The sequence below is a fragment of the Drosophila gunungcola genome (assembly GCF_025200985.1).
Source record: "Drosophila gunungcola strain Sukarami chromosome 2L unlocalized genomic scaffold, Dgunungcola_SK_2 000007F, whole genome shotgun sequence".
NCBI classification, from domain to species: domain Eukaryota; kingdom Metazoa; phylum Arthropoda; class Insecta; order Diptera; family Drosophilidae; genus Drosophila; species Drosophila gunungcola.
In genome coordinates, this window is record NW_026453162.1 from 3,029,608 (window position 1) to 3,038,074 (window position 8,467).

The 8,467-nt window shown below is 31.4% G+C and overlaps 1 long non-coding RNA gene across 1 annotated transcript; it reads left to right on the forward strand.

The window, feature by feature from the left end:
• Nucleotides 1-884: 884 nt before the first annotated feature.
• Nucleotides 885-1,384, forward strand: LOC128253257 (uncharacterized). Its single transcript, XR_008267421.1, has 3 exons — nt 885-1,025; nt 1,087-1,208; nt 1,270-1,384. It is a non-coding gene; the product is annotated as an uncharacterized LOC128253257 (long non-coding RNA).
• The last annotated feature ends 7,083 nt before the right edge of the window (nt 1,385-8,467 follow it).

An 8,467-nucleotide genomic window follows, 5' to 3' on the forward strand; every position in this document is an offset into this window, starting at 1 on the left:
CCGCTTATTAAAATACAATTTTCCTAATAAATTAAACCATTTTCACCAAATAATTAATGAGAAATTCGCATATTGTTTTAAGTAAGTATCCACAATAATACGATTGGTTATAAATTTAATAAATATAAATATATAGCTGACATCAATCCTTTAAACTAAATCATATTTTATATGCTATTTTTTTAACCTCTACTGTAACATAGCGGCACATGACAAAATTTGACAAATTTGTCCATTCTTTCACACACTAATTCGCTTGTGAATATTCTTACACGCCGCTCTGTCGCTAGGAATATATGTAACTTCGAATTTTGCGCTTGGGCAACACGGACGCGGTTTGGTTAAAAACAAAGTCTGATAGTGCAAGATAGTGCAACCATGTACTGATTAAAAAGGTGAGTAAAGCCTTCACAATCATAATTATTTAATTTGCTCAAAGACAACGTCTTTATTTATAAATTGTTTTCGACAGTTTTTAATTCATAGATAAAAAAGAAATAGAAAACACACTAGAAGGGAAAATAAACGAAAAAACTTGTGAACAGAGAATTTAAGGATGCTAACTTCAAAAACGATTTATAAATAAAAAGGAAATAGAAAAATAGAGAAAGAAACGAAAATGCGCGGAAAAACAAGCTTGTGAAACGGGAATATGAGGAAAACGAGGTTGAAACTAGCTTCGAAAAGATTTATAAATAAAAGGGGAATAGAAACCACACATAAAGAGAAAAGAAACGAAAATGAGCGAAAAAAGGGAATCTAAGTAAGCTAACTTCAAAAAGATTTACAAATACAAAAAAAAAAAAATAGAAAATAGAGCAAGAAACGAAAATGCACAGGAAAACAAGCTTGTGAAACGGGAATATAAGGAAGAAGCTAACTTTGGCAGGCTAAAGACTCAATATAATTATTAATTATTTCAAATTTGCCTAACCTTTATTAGAGATGGAGCCCAACGACGAAACCAAATTAATAAAATTTGCTCTTCACATTTGACTTGGAAGAGGTGTTTGAATATCTCTGTAGTAAGTCTTTCTTTTCATATTAATAATTTATTATTTTGTTCAAATTTTTAAAATTGGACAGGGAACGGTGTAACGTTCAAATCGCTACAAATTTTGTCTGCAGATGACATCCGCGATGCGGTTCCGAATATCGGAATAAGAGCGGAGTCTCGCGAAAAATTGTTCGACCGGCGAAAGACCCAGGTTAGAATGTTAGTCAAATTTTTGTTGTTATATAATTAAATAATTTATACATTTACAATAGAATTTTGGTGAAGACGGGCAGAAAAAACTGTAAATGGAAAACAAAGAGAACAACGCTCCAATCGCTCAAGGAAGTTTTGTGTGATACAATTTTTTTACAAATAATTAAATATTTTAATTTATGTATATCTAAACAACTATTTTTTTAGAATTTTTCAGCCGTTTTAAAGTCATACCCGAGAGGCAGAATTCTACTCGACATACATATACAGCCGAAGCCAAGAATTAACATCGTTGCGAAGGGAGAAATTGTATCCCTATTTCCATCTGAGGAAAACAGCAAAAAAAACTTCGGCTTGCCGAAGTTTGCTTCCTTTCTTGTTTTTATTATTATATTATATTTATTATTATATTAGAATAATAAGTAAAATAAATAATGTTTAAAATAATACAGAATAATTGTTAAAAAATAATTTTTTTTAACTAAATTAATAAATATTACGGCCCCTGATTTCAGGAGGTGTATTTTAGGCCCCGCAGCCAACATAAGAAAAATCCATCAGGAAAATTGTATTGTAAGTATGCAAATCTCCGAAGCACGCTGCATAAGTGCGGACGATTCGACACCTCCCGATGTCGATTTTACTGACGTCATTTGCTTGGGCCTGAAAGCTGAGTTTAAGCGGAAAATTTCGGATTGGGACTTGCAGAGGGTATTATAATTTCAGTCAGAAGTTTGCATCGCAGCACTAACCATACAACATTATATAGCTGCCATAGGAATTATCGATTAATTAAGCTGCAAATCATCATAGCTTCAAAGTTTTTAAGCATATACGCAAGTAAATCATAATTTTAATGTTTTCAAGAATATTTATTTTTTGCAATAGCTGCAAGGGTATATGAACTTCGGCTTGCCGAGGCTTGCTTCCTTTCTTGTTTTTTTTTAATTCTTTTTGACTTGTTTAAAATTTGATAGTTCAGAATAACGCTTTTAATTTGATTAAAATCGGAAAATGATATTATATAGCTGCCATAGGAACTATCGAATATTTAAGCTGCATATCATAATAGCTTCAAAATTTTTTAAACATGTAATAAATAATAATAAAAATAATAATTCAAACTATATCTCGAAGAACTAAAAAAAAACAAGAAAGGAAGCAAACTTCGGCATGCCGAAGTTCATATACCCTTGCAGCTATTGCAAAAATGAAATATTTTAAAAAACATTGCAAATTATGATTGACTAGCGTTTATGTTTACATTGAAGCTATGATGATTTTCAGCTCAATTATTTGATAGTTCCTATGGCAGCTATAGGATATCGTTTTCCGATTTTAATAAAATTAAGAGCGTAATTCTGGACTGTCAAATAATTAATTAATCAAAAAGAATTTAAAAAAAAATTACAAAATAAAAAAGTTAAATTTTTTTTAATTTTTGTTTTTAAATATTTTTATTGTTCCTATGGTAGCTTTATGTTATAGTCGTCCGATTTTGATGAAATTTAAACCGTAATTCTGAAATATTTAAGAATTACTTTATGTCGGTAAACTTAAAAAAATATGAAAAAACACCAAAGTTATTATTTTTTCTTATTTTTTTCCGATTGTTTTAATGGGAGCTATATGCTATAGTCGTCCGATCCGGCCCGTTCCGACTTGTATACTACCTGCAATAGAAAGACAACTTTTGGGAAAGTTTCATACAGATAGCTTTAAACGGACGCACAGACGGACAGACGGACATGGCTAGATCGACTCGCCTAGTGTTGTCTCCTTCACTGCGTATAAGGGTATAAAAATTGCAGAGGGTACAACGTTATCGTACAGCTGTCATCGGAACTTTCGAATAATTGAGCTGTAAATCATCATAGCTTCAATTTTTTTAAACATATACGCAAGTAAATCATAATTTTAATGTTTTCAAAAATATTTCGTTTTTGCAATAGCTGCAAGGGTATATGAAATTCGGCTTGCCGAAGTTTTCTTCCTTTCTTGTTTTCAATTTTAAAATTGCTTAGTGGATGCATTTTCGGGGTAAATCCCAGGAAAGGTCTTTTGCTTTACAAAGCGTGTGCCAGAATTAGGCTAGAATATGCATGTTCTCCATTTAGCAAAATGTCCAAAATAGCTATGGATAAAATAAAAGTACAAACAAATTTCATTCCTAGACGCGTACTTAATAGAGTGTACACCGGTACCGATCTTACATATATCACATGTAACGGCATCAGAATTGATAAAAGTTTTTGCCCATGAGTCGCCAGCCAAGGATACACTTGTATCCAATAGTGAAATTAATACTAGTTATGCCAAAGCTTATAAAGACTTTAAACATATCCTAGATCATGTTAAAATCTGTGATCCATTACTTGTACATAATAGTAAAATTAGGGTAGACCTAGATTTCTTTAAAGGATGTGATGGCATTCTTTGGCACAAACAAATCTTTTTGTATATATTCTTAAGCATTTTAAGAATATAAGAATGTTTAATTCAAGTGCCGAAAGTTGCCGAACGGCTTGCAATTATACGAAAAGGTAACCTAACCTCAATTTTTCAATATGACGTGTGCTTCTGCTGAGTGTTGTAGTTTGTTGCGGTTTGTTGGTTTCTATTGTCGTTTGTTGTTATTTATGTGTTATGTTTTGTGTTTATATTCTTTTCTTTAAAATAATAGCTTATTATTTCCTTAGGAGTGCCAAATTTCACGATTGCGTTCTGTTTTGTGTTGTATCAATGTAAGCTATATGATATAGTTGTCCGATTTCAATAATATTAAAACCAAAACTCGGGAATATTAAACTATTACAAACTAAACAAAATGTGTAAAATTTTTTTTTTTTCATGATTGTTCCTATAAAAGCTATACGATATAGTGGTACGATCTGGCCAATTCTAGTCCTATATACTTATGAAATTTTTCTAGATTTTTGGTTCAAGTTTTAAAGCGATAGCCCCTCTAGAAGTATTTATGGCCGCGGCTCCATAGAGTAAGAATTATATAGAGGCACCATTTGCTCTGCCCGGACCTCTGCCCAAGCTCTGCTGAGAGCCATGTTCGAAGCTAAGTTTGATTTCCCCCCCCGTTTCTACGCAAACTAGTCTCTCAGTTTTAAAGCTATCTGAATTAAACTTTCCCAAAAGTTATCTTTCTATTGCAGGTAGTATATAAGTCGGATTGAGCCCCCATAGGAACAATCGCAGAAATAAATAAAAAAAAATTATAACTGCTGTTTTTAATTTTTTTTTTATGGTTAATATTTCAGAAATACGGTTTTAATTTCATCAAAATCGGACGATTGCTTCCCATGGAAACAATAAAAATAATAAAAAAAAAACAAATTTTTAAATTTAACTTTTTTATTTTGTAATTTTTTTTTAATTATCTTGAAATCGAGAGCGCCTATGCTTGGACTCAAGAACCTATTCGTTCTCAGAACCAAGAAGAAATATTCTCAAAGATAGAATAATCATCTCCATAGTTCCACTTCTTAATGCTCAATCAATCAAAGACAAAACTTTACCTCGCGCCGCGGTCGAAAATTTTAAAGGGAAACGACGAGGCCCAAAGTTTACCTCGGTAACTTTCTAAACAATTTGAGAGAGAACTTCTCTCCCAATTTGTATATCTTTCAATTTTTTAGGTTTTAGACTAATTTCATCTCGAGGCCAAGATCTTTTATTCTTCAGTTCAAGAGCGTATCTTCTCGATAAGCGAAAACGAGAACAAAAAGAACAATTTCTCCTCGATTTCAAGAACGTTTCTTCTCGGTTAAGTGAGGAGTAACAAGAAAAGAAGCAAACTTCGTCAAGGCAAAGTTCATATACCTATGCAGCTATTGCAAAAATTAAATATTCTTGAAAACATTAAAATTATGATGAACGTGCGTGTATGTTTACATTGAAGCCATTTGAAGCTTATTTAATAGTTCCTATGAAAGCTTTATGATATCATTTTCCGATTTTAATAAAATTAAAAGCGTAATTCTGAACTGTCAAATAATTAATTAATCATAAAGAACTTCTTAAAAAAAAAATTACAAAATAAAAGGTTACATTAAAATTTTTTTTTTTTAAATATTTTTATTATTTTAATGGGAGCTTAATGATATAATCGTCCGATTTTTATGAAATTTAAACCGTAGTTCTGAAATATTTAACAATTACTATATCTCGAAGAACTAAAAAAAAAAATAAAAAACAGCAAAGTTATAAATTTTTTTATTTATTTCTCCGATTGTTCCTATGGGAGATATATGATATAGTCGTCCGATTTTGCTGAAATTTAAACCGTAATTCTGAAATAATTAACCACTACTATGTGTCGAAGAACTAAAATCACGGACAGACGGCCATGGCTAGATCGACTCTCCCAGTGATGCTGTTCAAGAATATATATACTTTATAGGTTCGGAAATGTCTCCTGCACTGCGTTGATAATGCGAAGTTCTGACTGAAATTAAGAGTATAAAAAATAACAAAAAATTTAACTTAAAAAACTTTTTTTCTTCTGAAAAATTTTGTTAAATGGTTTAAAAGTAATGGTTTAAAATTTAAGAATTACGCTTTTAGTTTTATTAAAATCGGTCGAAGATTTCTTTTAGCTGACATAGGAACGATCAAATAATTGAGCTAAAAACGTCATTGCTTTAATGTTTTAAGCACTCACGCATATAAATCGAATTTTAGATGTTTAAATTTGGCAATAGCTGCAAGGGTATATAAAGTTCAACTTGCCGAAGTTTGCTTCATTTCTTGTTTTTTTTTGTTTTCAAGAACAAAACATACCCTCAATTTAAGTATTTTTCTTAAAGTGAGTAAAAAAAATCAGCAATTTGAGTTCTAAGGCAAAATCTGTTCTCAAAATGAGTATATCCTCAATTTGAGAGTTCATATTCTCAATTTCTGAACGTCGGAATTTTCTCTGTGCACTGGTACTGTGTTGTGTACATCTATATTCTAGGTACTTCAATGACCTGCAGGCGCATTAATTTATAGCAAAAATTCATGTAAATTGCCTCTTGGCCATATTTCTCAAACCATCCGGCCCACATACTTTTCAGCACGCATCCATGGCCCGCAGATAAGTCACTTGCCTCGCAAAAGTATACTATGGTATTTTCACCCAAAACCTTGTCCGAGCTGCAGTCGGTGGCATTTTATAAATTCAACGGCAAGCGCAAATAATACATAAATAACCGCTGAAAAAATAAAAAATCATCACGAAGGAAAAAAATGTCCAAAATCCACTGACCGTAAAACGTGGAAAGGGGAATTTCGATATCCCACACATTTCCGTCCTCTCTCTTCACAGCCCCGGTGGATGTGGGAAAAGAAAAAAAGCAACATGCGTGCGCAAAATATTTACACATTTTTAACTGAATATTAATTTATGGTATTTTCTGTTGCTCAGGATAATGCGAAGTTTTTGAGCCCTGCGGCTAAAATTGATTTTACTTCAGTTTCTGTTTTTAGAAGTTAAGCCGATTACATAAACTTTTACATAATTCTACGAACAATGAAATAAAAATTCTAGCTAACGTTCTTTAATAAAAACAAGAAAGAAAGCAAACTTCGGCAAGCCGAAGTTCATATACCCTTGCAGCTATTGCAAAAACTAAATATTATTGATAACACTTAAATTATGATTTACTTGCGTATATGTTTAAAAACATTGAAGATATGATGATTTGCAGCTTAATTATTCGATAATTATGTCGAAGAACTAAAAAAAAATAAAAACAGCAAAGTTATAATTTTTTTATTTATTTTTCCGATTGTTCCTATGGGAGCTATATGCTATAGTCGTCCGATCCGGCTCGTTCCGGCTTATATACTACCTGCAATAGAAAGACAACTTTTGGGAAAGTTTCATGCAGAGAGACTATTTTGCGTAGAAACGGACGGTCAGACGGAAGGACAGACGGACGGACAGACGGACAAGCCTAGATCGACTCTCCTAGTGATGCTGATCTAGAATATATGTACTTTATAGGGTCTATGAATGTCTTCTTCACTGCGTTGCAAACCTCTGACTAAAAATATATTACCCTCTGCAACGGTATAAAAACAAAGATACATATGTACATATTAATTAAAATTACAAAAAAAAAGAATTTGTGCGTTGTTGTTCATACAAATTTTAACTCTGGAAACTTAATACCCAGGAAAATGGATTCCCTAAGGACCAGAGTTTGTTGCCATAGAGACCCAGCTCCATTTCCAGCTGGTTCTCATATTTTTCTTTTATCTCCTTCGCCATCCGGAGATGCGGATCTAAGTCTTAAATTACTTAAAAAATATGATGGGAAATGTAACAAGAAAAGTAGCATTCAAATTGAAAAAGTCCCCATGACTTAAAAGATATCGGAGTGTGTCGTGACGAAAGCTATACATGTTTTTCCATGAAATAAGAGACTGTTAATTGAAAAACTCCCCATGACTGGAAAGGTATCGGACTGCGTCGAAACGACAGCTATAAATGTTTTAAATTGAAAAATCTTGAATGCTCAACTAACAAAAAAGGCCAAAGGAAAGAAAGCTAATAAGCACGTTGCCAACACAACACAGGTGACAATATGGGTGTTGTAAAAGTCGCAAGTACTGAATTTCCTTCACTGGTAAAAAAAAACATAGTAAATTTAACTATTTCACTATTAAATCAATTATTTTTCGTAACGATTTATAACCACACATAAAAATAGTAAATATAATTATGTCGCATAGTTATTTTTTATTTGATTATTCAAACATTTTTGTGTTTGATTCAAATACGCCAAAATAGTTAAAAAAAATTTAAATACGCCGCGTAGTAAACCTTAGAAACTAATTCCATATTTGATTTGAGATGGACAAATTTTAATTTAATAAGAACACATCTTATTTCAAATAAAGTTCATATTCACTATAAACAAAAGCCCATAATTATTTTAAACATTTTTCTGTTCAATCTAAGTAGAACCTTATATTTAATTTTAATATTGACCGTATTTCGAATAAATATGTCACATTCTTATTTTATATTTTTTTTATTTGGAAAATAACTTGAAAATATAAAAACAAAACAAAATATAACATTATTAATATAATAAATTCATTTTATCTTCACTTAGTTTTTTCAGAACTCGATCGCGATTTCGTTTATTTTCCATTGGCACCTTTTTCTAGGGTTCTTCAGAAAAATTCTATTCAAAAAATGTATAAAATGTCGATAAAAAATCAATAAATACTTGATTAAAATCACTTACTTTT